This window comes from Mastomys coucha, unplaced genomic scaffold, assembly GCF_008632895.1.
Source record: "Mastomys coucha isolate ucsf_1 unplaced genomic scaffold, UCSF_Mcou_1 pScaffold17, whole genome shotgun sequence".
In the NCBI taxonomy this organism is placed as follows: domain Eukaryota; kingdom Metazoa; phylum Chordata; class Mammalia; order Rodentia; family Muridae; genus Mastomys; species Mastomys coucha.
The window spans coordinates 1,247,986-1,267,720 of NW_022196899.1; the positions used below are offsets into that span (position 1 = coordinate 1,247,986).

A 19,735-nucleotide genomic window follows, 5' to 3' on the forward strand; every position below is an offset into this window, starting at 1 on the left:
CACAATGACCATTTCAATTAAGTATTGCCTAGAAATCAGCTGCAACTCCACTGACCAAAAGGGAATTATATAAATTTAAGTGGTCCAAATGTACAGGATAAAGAAGTTTAATAAATAATTTAAAAAGATATGAAGGCTCTTGCATAATATGTTCTTATTCTATACTTTGCTATATCAATTTTTAATTCAAATATGATCACATCACTTCCTGAAGCCCCTTGATTTTGTGCTGATGACAAATTAGCTGCAGAAATCAAGGAAACAATGTGGTTTTCTTGTTTATTTAATGGCAGATTATTATGTAATTTCCCTTTTGATTTTAATGTTGTAGATTTTATATGCAAATAAAACACCTCCTCCTCATCGTTTTTATGTGACATTTTTTAAACTAATAAATTCAATTTTCATACAAGTCTTACTTAATATTTTATGCTGAGAGCTTTAAAATCAAATCCACTGTATAAATTTAACGTATAAAATTTTTACAGAAATACCTGTTTTTATCCACCAAATAGAGTTCTTTAAGTATATTTAAAACATGTTTTCTGTTACTAAACAAAAACTATTTTTAATACTTAAGTTTGGACATTGGAGTAAGTTGGATAAAACTTGACTCTTTCACCAACAACATTTCAATCTCTGTCACAATCCAGAAAACTCTTTAAAACAGGTCTTGTCTTTTTGAAATGTGTGTTCCTGTCATTGTTATAAATAGATAAGCTGAGGTAACATGAAAGCCATACACACTTTCTCCACAGAGTTACGTGTATGAAGCTTAGCACTCTATAGGCTTTGAGACAAGGTTTTATCTGTAGCACATATGAACTTCAGCTCACTGTGTAAACCAAGATGGTTTCAAATGCATGGCTTGGCCTGAGTGGTGGGATTATAGACACATGCTCCCACAGGTAGCATATGGTTACTCTTTAATACCTACCTATATATGTATCAGAGCAATTTTCCTGTATGTGTCCCTAAAGAATACATGGTCAGTAGAGTTTAATAGACAGCTGGGTTAATACTGTCAGAGAGCTTAAACTCTTTGAAGACTAAAGTCCAGTCAATGTTGAGTCTCACCAAACATGATAAATAAATAAATAAATAAATAATATCCACCACTAAGAAAAAAGACTCTTTATTATTACAAGTAACCTTCACTTAATTTGAATAAAGTTTATAAAGCAATCTGTACCACATTACTTAACTGTTAAAAAATTAAATTTTAAGCTTTGTTTAATATTTCCATTTTATTTTCAATTTTTTCATTGTTCATACATGCCTTATATCCCAAGTTACTCAGTGTTCTGTAATCTGTGAAACATAGACTATATTTATATTTTACTGGATCAGCTATGTTCCTGGTGATTCTCAAAATTTTACAAAATGAGAATGATTACTCTTTGCATCTGTGCAAATTCATTCTAACTACATTTGAGCAGTTGAGTTCTCTTGTCTTTATTTAATAATCATTGCATATTAATATTTTAACCAAAATCACTTTGGTTGGTATTTGTGACTTTGGTCTACGGACAGTTAATCTTTAGTTTATGGGTATTTACCCATGGGTCTATGAGTTTGATACTATTGTATGCCACCTTCAATGAGAAGGTCCTCCTAACCTTCCAATGACTTCCAATGACTTCCAGTTACTTACCCAGGCTGTTTCTATTTTAAGATTCCCATTGATCAGTGGTGAAATAAAATGATAAATACATTATAATGAGTTATTTACATAAAGCCTTATAAACTTTTATTTATTCTTTATGTTAAATGCTTTTATGGAAGAGGGTAGAAATTGGATAAAAATTTCTTTTCAACAAATATTAAAATATTAGCTATTCTATTGCATAATATTATTTTATGATTCCATGGAAAACTAAATTTCAGAACTCATAAATTAATCACACCTGGAGAAGTTGGAATAATAATAATAATAATAATAATAATAATAATAATAATAATAATAATAGTTAACAGGTTAAAATTACCTATTATCAAGGGATTTCTCTAAAAATTTTATATTTATCAGGTTTTAATTCATGTCTCAACTTATTGCTAACTCTTGATAAAGAAACTGAAATATAGATGAGTTAAAAAATGTCTTCGGTGACCTGATCCAGACCTTCATGGTTGAGCTAATATTGGAAGACCTCCAGAGATTTTAATCCTAAATACTGAATTAGTATGCAACCAGAATATGATTTTTAAGCCACTATTTTATGTACTGGCATTCAAAGTACTTACATGTGTGTGTGTGTGTGTATGTTTAATTTCTTTAATTCTGCTATTGAGGAATACAAAATTATCAATGCATTTGTTCATTTAATAAAATTTTTAACTCTTATACTTGGGACAGTCTTACGTCACAATAGAGTTCTATCTGTGCCTTTGATATAGAAGCTGACCACAATCACCATCCATTCTTTTCCATCTTCCTTTTACTAAAGCCAATCCCCTCTCTTCTCTGTAAAACTCTTTCTCACAATCATGTCTGTTCATTTTATTTTATGGTCCACTGAGTTTAACTACATCTCACTGTGTAAAAATGGGTTTAGATCTGCCCAGTGGATCATGGCCGGATTATCAGTGGGCACACATGAAAAGGGTGGTTTCCCCTTTTTCAGCATCTTTAAAAGTCACTAGTAGTATAGTAATAAGGATTAGGGCTCCATGATCCTCATGCTCATCTCTGACTGCTTCTTGAAACGACCAGTTTTGTGAGAGATTTAGAGAAAGAAACTGCAATTGTTATGAGACCATGGTGTTAGTGGTTAGATTTTTCTACAGAATAGCATTTCCCAGTTTTTGCCCTTACATTCTGGCTCTTATATACTTCTTACTCCTTCATTGCAATACTCCTCAAGTCTTAGAAGGGATGATGTAAATGTCTTCATAGATGAATCTTCACCTTTCACGTATTCTCAGAATCTTTGGCAGATATGAGTCTCTAAATTTAACATTGTTTCTCCGAAAAAAGGAGCTTCCTTGATTCTTCCTTGAAGACTTCCTTGAAGTCTGAGGGTAACTCTTGTGTGTGGATATAAAGATAGATGTATAAGGACAGTTTGATGCTGTATTAGTTTAGTTAAATAATAGTAGTTAGCTTTAAGTTTGAGCCTATAATGTCTTCAGACATAGGTTGTTATTCAGCGTTACAGAACGAGGCATGGGTTGATCTCCAAGTAGAAGCTCTCAAATATACTCACAAAAGTCATGTCACATTTACACAAGTACAGCTTACTTGGAAGATTCTTTTTTTGATTTGCAGTGCAGAAAAATAGCTAAGATAATTATTTTTTGCCCACATTAGCTATAGCCATTTGAAAGCTTTGTAACTGTTTCCAGCCTGGCTTGAGGTTGCTTCTCCTATCTCTTCCAACCAAGGTTTTTGGTGTCTTTGGTAATACAATCTTATTTTCTAGTTCTCTAAATGAGGTATGGTAACCAAGACATCTAACAAGAGTTTATATTGTTTTAAGGATTTCCAGGGCTGCCCTGACCAAGCCTGAGAAGGAATCCCACAACTAGGACTTGGAAATTTATTTGATGTCTCACTGCTTGTAGTAGCAGAATTATCTAACTATGCAAGAAAATTTTCTTCAGTTTATCTTTTGAAATTTTCATACAATTATAAGAAATTACATTTCTACATAATTCTTCAAGTACTCTTCATTCTGGTTAAACACCCCCCCTCCCCACACACACACACCACTCTTTTCTTTTTAACCCACCCACTTCTTGCTTTGCTTAAGTATTTCCACTCCCAGACTCCAACTCTTTACTTTCTTTCCCTATATTGCACTATTCAATCTCTCTGTTTCAATTCACCTACAAGCTTCATAATTTCACTTTCCTCATAGCTGATATGATTCTTTTGTTCATATCTACCATATTTTATTATTCGTTCATCAGGTTTAGATATTAGGCTGTCTCCATTGGCTAGGAACTGAGAAAAGAGCAGAAATGAGCATGAATGTGCAGGTATCTGTACAACATGGTGCAGAAGTTCAAAAGCGGCATGTGGTAGTATCATTTATATTTTTGTTGTTGTTGTTTGGTTAGTTGGATTGTTTTTTGTCTGTCTTAAAAAACTCCAGACTTAATTTCAAAATGACTATCTTATATTCCTGCAGAAAATATAAGTGCTCTCCTTTTCTATATCTACACCAACATTTTTTTCTTTTTGTCACTGTTATTATTAATGATAGTCATTCTGGTTGCAGTTAGATGAAATCTTAAAATAGTGTTGATCTTAACTTTCCTGATGACCAAAGATGTCTAACTATCCTTTTTAGTTTTTATGATAATTATTTATCCATTCTCTTTCTTTCCTCCAACTCCTCCTATAGATCCCCTCCTTGCTCTCTTTTGAATCCATGCCCTTTTTTGCTCATCGATATTACATGCTTAAATATAAATATTTATCTTGTCATTTTAATTTCATCTTTGTTTTTCCACAATAATGTACTCTATTTCTTATTCTATGCAGATACTCTACTCTGACATGCTCCCAGTTATATCTCTATTTCTTGTTTTCTTTTGTTGTTATTTTTTTTTACTTTGTTTATGTTTTTCTTTTGAGACTAGAGAGAGGAAAGAACAAGAAGTTGGGTCAGATCAGAGGAAGGGGAAATCTTGAGAAATTTCTGAACAGAAAAATATGATCAAAATATTTTTTATAAAATTTTAACAAAACAATTTTTTGTTTTGTGTTTTTGTAAATGACTTTATTGTTAGTTATTTCTCCTGTACCTCTACTTTGCCACCAATACCCTCTCCAGTTTACCTGTTCTTGTTGTATTATTCCCTTGTATCCTAACCATTGCGTTTATGTTTTATCTCCCTCCAAGGATACCTTTCTAAATTCCTGCCTCCTCTGGGTATTCATAATGAAACATATATATCTGAAGTTTCAAAGACAATAACCAAAACTGAGAATGCATATAATATTTTTTTCTATCTGGGTTACTTCATTCAGGATGACTATTTCCATTTATTTCAACTTATTTTCAAATTTCATTTTTCTTAAGAGTAGAAAAGTTTCTATTGGACTAACATACTAAATTTACTCATCAGGTGATATATATCTATATATCTATATCTATACCAATATCTATATGCTATTTTCATTTTCTGGTTATTATTAATAATCCAAAGAAGAGCAGTTATCTCTGTAGTAGGATGTAAAATCCTTTGGTATATGCAGAGGAGTGGTGGTCCTGGAGCATGTGGTAGATCTATTTTTAAAATTTTAAGGAATCTCTACATTAATTTCTATAGTGGTTTCATCAATTTGTCAATATTTGATTTTTAAAAGACACATTGATTAATGGAATTCAATTGGCAACACAGATTATAAATTTACACAGCTTCAGGCACACTGCCACTTGATATTTGTCCAAAAACTAAAGATGTACAATGGAGAAAAGACTTTATCTTTAACAAATGATTCTGGTCAGGCTGAAATAATATAGCTAGAAGAATGATACCAGAACCTATCTCACCCCTCACCCCATCCCCAAAATCTTCTCAAGTATAAATGGATTGAGGACCTTGACCTGAAACTGGTAGAAGGGAACATAGAGAATGCACTTGACCTTATAGACAAAGTTGGGACTTTTTGAATAGAACTCTGAAAGTGCAGGAATTAAGAAAAACAAATAATAAATGGGACTTCATGAAACCAAATTGCTTTAGTATTTAACAGAATACCACTATACCAGTGAAAAATCAATGTGCAGAATGGGAAGCAAACATTACCAGTTATATATCTGAAGGAAGGCTAATATCTAGAATATAGAATTGTATTTTTTTTAAAAAAAATAAACATTAAGTAAAAAAAGAATTTATTGAAAAATAGAGAATGGATCTAAATAGTTATGAAAAGATAAAATACAAATGACTATGATATCTTTTTTTTTTAATTTTTCAACATCATTAGCCATTAGGGTAAAGTAAAGTAAAACTATTTTTGAGATCTTAACTTACTATACTCAAGTGGCTAAGATCAAAGAAACAAATGGCAACACATGCTTTTAACATTTAATTGTTACTTCTCAGAAGGGATTGGGATAAATTTTTAAAAACATATTTAAGTTATTATTATTTATTACTTTCTCTTCCTACCTTGCCCACTTCTACCCAGTTTCCCATTTCCTATTTCTTTATCCCCTTTTATCATAATCAACGTCTCTATGCTTTTTCTTCCTATTACTTACTTGAGGGAACTTTTCTAAATTCCTGTCTTCTCTGGGTATCCTAAATGGAACACATATATATGAAGATGCAAAAATAACAACAACAACAATGATAATAATAATAAATTTATGTCTGGTTTTGTGGAAAGGGAGTTCCAGTTTTTATAACTTGTCTTGAGGAAGAGAAATTCTAGTCTTTGTATCTTGCCTCAGGAAAAAAAAAGGGAATGCCCTGTAAGGGCCAAAAAAACTAAAGCTGAGACTGTTCCCAAGTTACTTACAAAGCTATCACTTTCAGGTGTATTTTCTGAACTTTATCACATACAAATAAGTGAATTTATTATGTACTCTACACTGACAAACACAGTTAACTAAATTCAAATCTCAAAACCTCATGGCTCTTAATATTAATCATGAAGATCTCATCCCAAGGGATTTTGGGCAAATCAAAATGTTAAATCAATCCTACTAGAAAATTAACAATTAGAAAATTTAAAAAATAAACAACTATACTTACTCTTTCTTTTTAATTTGAATAAAAAATGATAGGTATCATATATAAGATTTTTAAAAGAAATACAGGAAACTCTACCCAAGATCAGGATCAGACAACCTATACCCACTCACACACACACAGAGAAAGTTTTACCTAAAGGGGGTCCTTCATAACCAGGCTTAAAGGTGATACCCCCTCCCAATACCTAGCCTACCTGGGACCCTCACAGGGTCCATTGGAACTATATTCTTTTTGGTCCACAACTGCTCCCAGGGGAAGAGTGGGTGCTGCACTGTCCCTCCTGCCTTAGCCCACATTCAGAGACAGCTTGACTCCTATGAGGTCCTTCATAACCAGGATCACAGGAGTGACAGGTCCCAGCAAGAGACACCAGCGACAATCAGATGGCCAGAGGCAAGCACAAGAACATAAACAATAGAAACCAGTGCCACTTGGCAGCATTGGAACCCAGTTCTCCCACCACAGCAAGCCCTGGCTTCTCTAACACACCTGTAAAACAAAACTCTGACCTAAAATCCCATCTCATGAAGATGGCAGAGTACCTTAAGGAGAACATAAATAACTCCCTTAAAGAACTACAGAAGGACACAGGTAAACAGGTAGAAACACTTAAAAAAGAAACACATGAATCCCTTTTAAACCTACAGGAAAACACAAACAAACAGGTGAAAGAATTGAACAAACTGTCCAGGATCTAAAAGTTGAAATCACAAAGGGAGGCAACCCTGGAGATGGAAAATATAGGAAACAGATCAGGAGTTACAGGTCCAAGCATCATTAACACAATGCAAGAGATAGAAGAGAGAATCTCGGGAGGAGAAAATACCATAGAAGGTATTGACAAAACAGTCAAAATACAAAGGGCAAAAAGTTCCTAACCCCAAATATCCAGGAAATTCAGGAAACAATGAAAGGACCAAACCTAAGAATGATAGGAATAGAAGAGAGTGAAGAATCCCAATCCAATGTAAAGGGCCAGAATGATCTTAAATAAAATCACAGAAAACTTCCCAAACCTAAAGAAAGAGACAGCCATAAACTATACAAGAAGCCTACAGAACACCAAATAGATTGGTCCAAAAAGCAATTCATCCCAACACAGAATAATTAAAACATCAAATACAGAGAACAAAGAAAGAATAATAAAAGCTGTGAGAAAATAAAAAAGGTCAGGTAACATATAAAGTCAGACCTATCGGAATTACACCAAACTTCTCATCAAAGACTCTTAAAGTCAGATCATGGACAAATGTTATGCATCTCCTAAGAGAGCACAGATGCCAGCTTAGCCTACAAAACCCAGCAAAACTCTCAATCAACATAGATGGAGAAAGCAAAATATTCCATGATGAAACAAAGTCTAAACAATATCTTTATACTTTTCTAGCCCTAGAAAGGATAATTGAAGGAAAACTTCAAAAAAGGAGGGAAACGACACCCCAAAAAAAAAAAAACCCAAGAAATTAATCATCTCATAACAAACCCAAAAGAAGAGAATCACACAAATGTAATACCACCTCTAACAACAAAAATATTAGGAACCAACAATTATATGTTTTTCATATCTCTCATCATTAATGGACTCAATTCCCCAATAAAGAGACACAGGGTAACAGCCTGGATATGTAAATAGGAGACCACAGTTTGCTGAATACAGGAAACACACCTCAGTGACAAAGACAGACATTATCTCATATTAAAAAGTTGGAGAAATTGTCCAAGCAAATGGTCCCAAGAAACAAGCTAGAGTAGCACTTGTAATATCCAGTAAAATAGAATTTCAACCAAAAGTGCATAAAAGAGTTGGGGAAGGACACATCACACCCATCACAGGAGAAATCTACCAAGACGATCTCACTGTTCTGAACATCCACACCCCAAATACAATGGTACCCACATTTGTAAAACAAACATTACTAAAGCTCAAAACACACACTGAGCCTCACACAATAATAGTGGGAGATATTAACACCCTACTCTCACTTGTTAAAAATGCTGTCTTTTTTCCACTGGATGGTTTTAGCTCCTTTGTCAAATATCAAGTGACCATAAGTGGGTGGGTTCATTTTTGAGTCTAGTCTCTATCATGGAAGCAAAAACTAAGCAGAGACACAGTGAACATAACAGAAGTCGTTAAATAAATGGATTTAATGGATATCTGCAAGTTATTTTACTCTAAAACAAAAGAATATATCTCTTCTTTTCAGCACCTCATGACACCCCCAAAATTGACCATGTAATCAGATACAAAACAAGGCTTATAGATACAAGAAGATTGAATTAATCCATGCATTTTATCAGATCACCACAGACTAAGGCTTGTCTTCAGTCACAACAATAATAACAGAAAACCAACATACTCATGGAAAGTGAACGACTATCTACTCAATGATAACTTGGACAGGGAAGAATGAAAGATTTTATAGAAGTTATGGAAAATAAAGGCATAGCGGACCCAAACTTGTGATGCTCAATGAGAGCAGTGCTAAGGGGAAAATTCATAGCACTCACTGAGTGCCTTCATAAAGAAGTTGGAGAGAGCATACAATGGCACTTGACAGCACACTTGAAAGCTCAAGAACAAAAACAAACAAATACACTCAAGAGGAGCAGAGGGCAGGAAATCACCAAACTCAAGATTTAAATCAACCAATTTGAAACAAAGAGAATTATACAAAGAATCAACAAAACTAAGAGCTGGTTCTTTGAGACAATCAAGAAGATAGACAAACCCTTCACCAAGCTTACTAAAGGGCATAGAGACTATATCCAAATTAACAAAATCCAAAATAAAAAGGGAGACATAACAACAAAAACTGAGGAAATTCAAAATATCATCAGATCCTATTACAAAAAGCCTTTAAACAACAAAACTGGAAAAATCTAAATTTTCTAGACAGATACCATGTACCAAAGTTAAATAAGGACCAGATAAATTAAACAGTTCTATATAAAGAAATAGAAGCAGTCATTAAAATCTCCCAAGACCAGGGTCAAATGACATTAGTGCAGAAATCTTTTTTGTTTTGTTTTTGTTTTTTTTTGTTTTGTTTTGTTTTGTTTTTAATGGTTTTTTTGAGACAGGGTTTCTCTGTATAACTCGGGCTGTCCTGGAACTCACTCTGTAGACCAGGCTGGCCTCAAACTCAGAAATCTGCCTGCCTCTGCCTCCCAAGTGCTGGAATTAAAGGCGTATGCCACCACCACACCCCTGTTAGTGCAGGATTCTATCAGAACTTCAGAGACAGCTTATACTTCTCAAACTATTCCACAAAAGAGAATCAGAAGGAACACTACATAATTCATTCATAAAATCACAGTCATAATAACACCTAAACCACACAAAGACTCAACAAAGTAAGAGAACTTCAGACCAATTTCCTTTATGAATATCAGTGTAAAAACATTCAATAAAATTCTCACAAATAGAATCCAAGAACACATGAAAAACACCATTCATAAAGAATTATGTAGGCTTTATCCCAAGGATGCAAGGATAGTTCAATATATGGAAATCCATCAACATAATCCATTATACAAGCAAACTCAAAGAAAAAAGTCACAAGTTCATCTTATTAAATGCTTAAAAATCCTTTGACGAAATACAAAACTCATTCATGTTAAAAGACTTGGAAATATCAGTAATTCAAGGTGCAATCCTAAACGTAACAAAAGCAATATCCAGCAAACACACAACCAACATCAAGTTAAATGGAGAGAAACTTGAAACAATCCTACTAAAATCAGGGAGAAGACTGCTCACTTTTTCCCTAGTTATTCAATAAAGTACTAAAATTCTAACTAGAGAAATTAGACAACAAAAAGATATCAAAGGGATACAAATTGGAAAGGACGAAGTCAAGGTACCATTACTTGTGGTTGATAGGATAGTGTACATAAGCAACCCTAAAATTTTAACATAGAACTCCTACAGATGAAAAACATCAGCAAAGTAGCTGGATATAAAATTAACTCAAATAAATAGGTACTCTTCTTCTACACAAGTGATAAATGGCCTGAAAAAAAATTAGGGAAACAACACCTTTCATAAGAGTAAAAAAATAATATAAAATATCTTGTTGTAAATCTAACCAAGCAAGTGAAAGAACTGTATGACAAGAACTTCAAGTCTCTGAAGAAAGAAATAGAAGACCTCAGGAGATGTAAAGGTCTCCCATGGTCATGGGTCAGTAGAATTAACATTAAAAATGTCTATTTTCCCAAAAGCAATCTATAGATTCAATGCAATCCCCATCATAATTCCAACTCAATTCTTCACAGGCATAGAAAGAGATATTCTCAACTTCATCTAAAATAACAACAAACAAACAAAAAACAGGACAGCTAAAACAATTCTCAACAAAAAAGAACTCTAGGGGAATCCTAGACCTCAAGCTATACTACAGAGCAACAGTGATAAATAAAATTTGTTATCAGTACAGAGACAGGCAGGTAGATCAATGGAATAGAATTGAGGACCCATAAGTAAATACAAACACAAACACACACACATAGACACACACACACACACCTATGGTCACTTGATCTTTGACAAAAAAAGCCAAAATTATACAGTGGGAAAAAAGAAAGCATTTTCAACAAGTAGTGCTTGTCTAAATGGATGTCTACATGTAGAAGTGTGCAAATAGATCCGTTTGTATCTCACTGTACAAAGCTCAAGTATAAGTGAATCAAGGCCTTCCACATAGAACCAGATAAGCTGAAACTAATAGAAGAGAAAGTGGAAAAGAGCCTCAAAAACATCAGCACAGAGAAGATATTCCTTAACAGAACACCAATGGCTCAGACTCTTAAGATCAACAATTGACAAATGGGACCTTAAGAAACTGAAAATCTTTGAAATTTTATGAGGAATTTGTCGATTCTTGATCTTAAGAGTATAAGCCATTGGTGTTCTGGTCAGAAAAAAATTCCCCTGTGCCCATGTGTTTGAGGCTTTTCCTCACTGTCTCTTCTATTACTTTCAGTATATCTGTTTTTTTTTTTTTTCTGGAAGTCCTTGATGCATTCAGATTTGAGCTTTGTACAAGGAGATAAAAATGGATCGATTTGCATTCTTCTACATGCTGACCTCCAGGTGAACCAGCACCATTTGTTAAAAATGCTGTCTTTTTTTCTACTGGGTGGTTTTAGCTCCTTTGCCAAATATCAAGTGACTATAAGTGGGTGGGTTCATTTCTGGGTCTTCAATTCTAGTCCATTGATCTTCCTACCTGTCTCTGTACCAATACCATATAGATTTTATTACTATTGCTCTGAAATACAGCTTGAGATCAGAGATGGTGATTACCCCAAAAGTTATTTTCTTGTTGATAATACTTTTCACTTTCCTGGGGTTTTTGTTATTCCAAATGAATTTGCAAATTGCTCATTCTAGCTCTATGAGGAATTGAGTTAGAATTTTGATGAATCTGTAGATTACATTTGGTAATATGGCCATTGTTACTATAGTAAAATCCTGTCAATCCAAGAGCATGGACGATCTTTCCACCTTTTGAGATCTTTGATTTCTTTCTTCAGAGACTTGAAGTTCTTGTAATACAGATCTTTCACTTGCTTAGAGTCATACCAAGATATTTTATATTATTTGTGACTATTGTGAAGGGTGTTAATTCCCTAAATTCTTTCTCTACCTCTTTATCCTTTGAGTAGAGGTTGAGGTAGATGGTGACATGGGAGAGGGAATAGGGGTAGGAGGATGGGACCGAAGATTTCTGGAGGGGAAACCAGGAAAGGAGATAACATTTGAAATGTAACTAAGTAAAATATCCAATAAAAAAAATCTTAAAAATTAAAAAAAAAGAGAGAAACTGAAAACTTCTGTAAGACAAAGGACATACTGTCAATACCGCAAAACAACTACCTACATATTGGAAAATGATCTTTATGAGTCCTACATCCAACCAAGGGCTAATATACAAAATGTACAAAGAACTCAAGAAGTCAGACTACAGAAAACTAACTAAGTAACACAATTCAAAATGGGGTACAGAACCAAACAAATAGGTCTCAATTGAGGAATCTCGAATGGCCAAAAAGCACTTAAAGAAATGTTGAGCATCCCTACTCTTCAAGGAGATGCAAATCAAAATAATGCTGAGATTCCACCTTATACCAACCAAAATGGCTAAGATCAAAAACTCAGGTGACAGCAGATGCTGGTGAGGATGTGGAGAAAGAGGAACACTCTTCTTCCATTGCTGGTGGGATTGCAAGCAGGCACAACCACTTTAGAAATCAATCTGGCAGTTCCTCAGAAAATTGGAAAAAGTTATACCTGAAGACCTATCTATACCACTACTGGGCATATTCCTAAAAGCTGCTCCAAAATATGAGAAGGACATGTGGTCCACTATTTATAGTAACCAGAAGTTAGAAGCAACCCATATGTCCTTTAATAGAAGCATGGATACAGAAAATGTGGTACATTTATACAATAGAATACTATAGTGTTATTAAAATGATGACCTCACAAATTTTGCACTCAAGTGGCTGGAACTAGAAAATATCATCCTGAATGAGGTAACCCAGACCCAGAAAAACATACATAGTATGTACAAATGATTAAGTCTGTATTTGCAAAAAATCTAAGAATGCCCACAATACAACTCATAGACCTTATGAAACATAAGAAATAAGGCCAAAGTTTAGATGCTTAAGTCTCACATAGAAGGGATAACAAAATAATTAGAGGAGGTAGAGGGAGGGAGGGAACTGACTTGGATAGGGTAGGGGGAGGAAAAAGAGGGACAGGATTAAGTATAGAAAGAGACACAAGAGAAATCCTGAGGGTCAGGAGAGTGAATAGAAATATGTAGCAGTGTAGAGAGGGTGTGGGGAACCACTAGAAAGTCTCAGAGGCCAGGGATGCAAGAAGGTTCCAGGACCTAATGGGGATGACTTTAGCCAAAATGTCCAATAGTACAGAGAAGAACCTGAAGAGACTATGTCCAGTAGATAGTAATGGGGCCAGCCACACATCTCAAAATATTTAACCTGGAATTATTCCTGTTTAAAGGAAACACAGGGACAAAAACTGGAACAGAGACTAAAGAAAAGGCCAGCCAGAGACCACCCTACTGTGGGATCCATCCCACCTATAGACACCAAACCCTGACACTATTGCTGATACCAAGAAGTGCTTACAGACAGGAGCCTGGTATAGTTGTTCTCTGAGAGGCTCTGCAAGCACTTGCCTAAGATAGAAGCAGATACTCACAGTCAACCACTGGACTGAGCCCAACGACTCCAATGGAAGAGTTAGGGGAAGGACTGAAGAGGCTGAAGGGGTTTACAACCCCATAAGAAGAACATCAATATCAATTAACTGGACTCCTCTGAGCTCCCAGGGACTAAACCACTAACCAAAGAGTCCAAAACATGGATGGGACCATGGCTCCTGCTATACCTGCATGACAAGATTGCTTTATTTCACATCAGTGGCATGGAGGCACTTGGTCCTGTGGAGGCTTTATTGCCCCGGCAAGGGAGGATGATAGAGTGAGGCAGGTGTGGTTGGGTGGGTGGGGGAGCACCCTCTTAGGAGCAAAGTTGATGGGGGATGGGAAAGAGAGTTGATGTAAGGGAGAACTGAAAAGAGGAGAAATATAGATAGAAAATACATCAGTGATAGACTGATGATAGATGATAGACAGAGACATATAGTTAGATAGATGATAGATATTGTATTTCACTAACCTCAAAGGAAGATGTGTGAAGCATAGCTGTGACTAAATCTTAAAACACATTAGAAAGCAATAACAATATTGCCTTTAATTTTAAGGTGCTAAAAACATCAAACATAAAGGAGGGGAATGAAAAATGATCATTGAGTTTATGTTTCTAATTTATTTATTCATTCATATTTGCTTTTTCTTGTTATATATTAATTGCCAAGGATGTAGTTTATGACCATGAATATTTTCTGAATGAATCACAGTTATAAAGCCTCATGGTGAAAAGTGAAGATATACATGAATACCAACTGTATTTTTCTTAGTGTGAGAACACCATTCAGTAGGCTTTACGATCACCCAGGTCCAGCCAATGCACCTGGTATCTGAAGACAGCCACGATTTTTATAGTAAGCCATTGAAGGGAAACATTCTATTCTGCCTGGGAGAACATGCTGTGACTGTTCCAGTTTCCATGGGCTTTTCACTGCAAGCACCTGCAACTTGACTGATGAGTCGTCTCTGTGTACAGCAAGAGTATTTACGTCTCTGTGTAATGTGCCTCAGAGCAAGCCACCTTGTTCTGGGAAAAATGAACTATGCAAAGATCTTCACAGGAGGAAAAGCTCCAATATACATCTTACACATGTCTCACCAATTGCAGCTTATGCTACCCGAGACATCATTTTATACAAAAGTCTTGTGCTATGATTTATTTTACCTTCACACACTGATGAGAGAAGGTGATTTAATCCTGAGAACCTGAAAACTTATTACCATCCTATGTTACGGCTACTCCACGGAAACGAATAAAATATTTGTCCCATTCGAAGCCATGTCATGTTTGGTGGAACTACTGTATATATAAGCCATGTGTATATTCCGATAACATCTAAATTTCTTGACCCTCATCTCTACTGTAATATATGCTATGGTTAACATCTGAAGCATGTACTCACTCATACATTCAACCTGAATTTCTGAACAAAACTATGCATGTTCAGTTACTAACCTGGCATGGAACCTGATTTTGTCTGTTCCTTTCCCCTAGCCATGCCCTTCTTTATAGTCTTCCTAGTCATCCATTGCTGTCTTCACTTGCCACGTGTTCCACCTTCTTTTCATTATTTTGATCATCTACTTGTACCAAATGGAAAGAACAGACAGCCTACTCATAAAATAATAGAATGACATTTAATACATGCCTAGAAAATGTGATATAATTTTTTCACACTTGTCTCATTGAGACCTAGGTCTCATCTTGAACATTTATTGGGTAATATGTAACAGACCCTTGTTTAGCTTGCATGGTCTACTAAAACTACATGACTCTAATTTTGTTATTCACTGTCCAGGGCGATCATGTTCCATCATGTGTTTTTACATGTGCTACTGTAGATAATTTTATTGAAAGGCTACTAATATTCATTACACAACATGAGAAAATCATGTAGGCAAAAATCCTCCAGGGTATTTCTGTATTGTAATACACTTAAGTACTTTTCGTAAGTTCTATCAACTCTTGGGTTTTATTTTTTTTTCCAGCATGTCCATGAAAGGCTAGCTTCAGGTTTGAACTTTTGATTCAATCTTTAGGAAAAACTGAGTTTGTTAAGATGTATCACTGAAATCTCACTTTCTTTCTTTCTTTCTTTTAATAGATATTTTCTTTATTTACTTGTCATATGATACCTCCTTTCCCTGTTTCCCCTCTGGAAAAAAGAAAAAAAATAAAAGAAATAAACTAAACTAAACTAAAATAAAATAAACTCTATTCCCTCCTCCCTCCCTCTGCTCGCCAATCGACCCTCTCCCACTTCCTGGCCCTGGCACTAAACAACACTGGGACATTAAACCTTCACAGGACTAAAGGCCTCTGCTCCCATTGATGACCGACTAGGCCATCCTCTGCTATACATATGCTGCTAGAGCCATGAGTCCCACCATGTACGCTTTTTGGTTGGTGGTTTAGTCCCTGGGAGCTCTGAGGGTACTAGTTAGTTCATATTGTTGTTTGTCCTAAGGAGCTGCAAACCTTTCTCTAATTCCTTCACCGGGGACCCTGTGCTCAGTCCAATGGGTGGCTGTTAGCCTCTACTTCTATATTAGTCAGGTACTGTCAGATCTTCTCAGGAGACAGCTAAATCAGGCTCCTGTCAGCCAGCACTTGCTGGCATCCACACTAGTGTCCGTATTTGATGATTGAATATGGGAAGTATTCCCAGGTGGAGCAGTCTCTGGATTGTCCTTCCTTCAGTCTCTGCTCCATAATTTGTCTCTCCAACTCCTTCCATGGGTATTTTGTTCCCCCTTTTAAGAAGGAACAACATATCCACACTTTGGTCTTGCTTCTTCTTGAGTTTCTTGTGGTTTGTGGATTGTGTTTTGTATATTCTGAGCTTCTGTTCTTTTGTGATTGGGTTACTTCACTCATGATTATATTCTCCAGATCCATTCATTTCCCTAAGAATTTCATAAATTCATTGTTTTTTTTAATAGCTGAATAATACTCCATTGTGTAAATGAATGACATTTTCTGTATCCATTCCTGTGTTGAGGGACATCTGGGTTGTTTCCAGCTTCTGGCTATTATAAATCAGGTTGCTATGAACATAGTGGAGCATGTGTCCTTATTACATGTTGGAGCTTCTTTTAGATATATGCCCAGGAGTTATATAGCTGGGTCCTCTGGTAGAACTATGTCCAATTTCCAGAGGAACTGCCAAACTGATTTCCAGAGTTGGTTGTACCAGCTTGCAATCCCACCAGCAAATCCCACTTTCTTTCTTATGGCATTTTCTTTCATTCATTTTGTTACAGTGCTGATGATGCTGTTACATATTTATAGGTAAGTTTTACTGTAAGTAATACTGGAGCCACAAAAATCTAAGTACTGTGAGAAAAAATATTTTAGATCATTCCTTAAACGACAAAGATAAAAAGATTGCCTAAAATAATTAAATCTTAGTTCATGCCAATATGTTGTTGTTGTCGTTGTTGTTGCTGCTGCTGCTCTTGTTGCTGTTGTTCAGAAAATTCGTGAAAACTGCCATGATAGATCCCTGCCCCAGGCACAATTATTAGGCCAATTCTGAGACCGTTTACTCACATACAGAAACAAGTTGGTTTTGGGGTACACACTTAACTCTCAAGTTCCTAAGATCATGATAGTCTAACAATCTACAAATATTTTTTTAGAAACATGTATTATCAAAAATTCATGAACTATGAGAGCCAGGCAGTTCTACTTTGCCTTTTTAACTCCATAGTAAGTGGAATGTCAGCTGCTTTACCTGTAACAACTCTTATTCGTTTTTAGATAGAAGATGTGACTTTACATAAGCGTCACAAAACTGTCATTTTTTTGTTCGTGATTAGAAGTCATTGTGTGACTTTAAGAACTGATATAAATGGTTAGTATTTGGCCTGATCTGCTTGTGTTGCCATCAACTCCTCCCCTACTGTCATCAATTGTTCCTAAAGAAAATAATTCTGAATCTTTAATATAATGTGAAAATGTTATTTAAAAGAATACATACATGGTAGGTAAAATAGTAACATTCATATAATTATGAAAAATAAATACAGTCATATTTGCTTTATTAATAAGGATAAAAACAGTTACAGTTTATCTCTTACTTTAATTCCTTATAAGTTGATTACATAAAATGAAGCTGGCGTTCATAAACAAAGGTATAAATCACAGAATACACATGATATACCCCACAGACCCAAAGAAATTAAACAAGCAAGAATATCCAATCAAGGATGCTGAATGAAAAAAAATAGTCATAAGAGGCAGAGAAGTTTCTGGGAGAGGGGAGGGGAGGGGAATGTGGGGTCAGGGTCTGGAAAGAGACCCAGAGGACTAGGAGAATGAATAGAAATCTAAGGCTGCCTGCCAGGGGGGTGGGGATTAGGGGAAATCTCTAGAAAGCCACAGAGAACTAAGATAGTGGAGGCTCCCAGGAGTCAATGCAGTTGACCTTAGCCAAAACACCTAATAATGGGGACATGGAACCTGAAGAGGCCACCTCCTGTAGCCAGCCAGGATTCCCAGTGGACAGATAAAGACACCAACCCACTCACAAGCTCTCAGAAACTGAGCCACCAACTAAAGAACACACATGGTTTGAACTGAGGCCTCTGGCACATACACAGCATAATCTCTATATGACTCCCCCAACAAATGGAACAGAGACTCTATCCATTCCCCAACAGGGCTGCCTTGCCTGGCCTCAGTGGGAAAGTGCACCTACTCTGGTGGAGACTTGTTGTACCAAGGTGGGAGGATACGGATTGGCCACACTCTCAAAGGAGAATGAGAGGGAGGAATGTATGAAGGGTCACAGTGAGCAGGGCCAGGATGGGGCCAATGTTGGTATGTAAATTAATTAAAGTTCTATAGGGAAATCTTGTGAAGTATAGACAATTGTTTGGGGAAACTACAAGAAACATATTGAGTGAATAGTCTTCTCTTTCTTAGCTAGGTTTTCATTTCTCAGAAAGTTTTGGAACTTGTTGCAGGATTTCTGGATTTTTCAAAAATCTATGCCAAATATGCTAAAATCATGGTATCAAGTAATAAGCTTAGAATTCTTAAGTGAAAGTTTTTATTTAAAAATGATCTCTAATTTTGCATAATGTGTTTCACTATATCAAATTCACACCTAGCCTTATAATATCTGAAATAAATACAAGACATTCCCAGGGAAAATCTCCTGTCTATGGACTTTGGATGTTTTCAGTCATATTTCCTTAACTAATGTCCAGAATTACAATAATTCTTTTGTTTGAGTTTGCTCACAGAATTGCTTTGCTTCACAGAGCCTTTCTCACTGTGGATGAAAAGTACCAGTCTGGGGCTGGAGAGATGGCTCAGCAGATGAGAGCGCTAACTTCTCTTCCTGAGGTTCTGCATTCAATTCCCACAACCACGTGATAGTTCACAACCATCTGTAATGGAATATGATGCCATCTACTGGTGTGTCTGAATATAGGTACAATTACACATATAATAAAAAAAATCTTTAAAAAAAAGAGAGAAAGAAAGAAAGGAAGAAAGAAAGGAAGGAAGGAAGGAAGGAAGGAAGAAAGGAAAGAAGGAAGAAAAAGAAAAGAACCAGTGATAATCAGCAACTATGATACTGAATCTGGTGGTATGATAGGAAGGTTGGAGGACTATGTAGCAACAGGGCTAGCACTGAGGACAGTTATTGTTGTATTCTGATTGCAATTTTCTCCTGATTGAAACTTTGCATCTTGAAGAGAATTTCATTACAAGTCAGAAACTTGTCCCTTGAAGAAAGCTATTTGTGACTCAAGAA

The 19,735-nt window shown here is 35.6% G+C and overlaps 1 long non-coding RNA gene across 1 annotated transcript in view; it reads left to right on the forward strand.

The window, feature by feature from the left end:
- LOC116094911 overlaps nt 1–19,443 on the forward strand; it is a 33,820-nt gene extending 14,377 nt beyond the window's left edge. The window contains exon 3 of the long non-coding RNA XR_004120351.1: nt 19,236–19,443. This is a non-coding gene — a long non-coding RNA (uncharacterized LOC116094911). The remainder of the gene's footprint in view (nt 1–19,235) is intronic.
- Nucleotides 19,444–19,735: the final 292 nt, after the last annotated feature.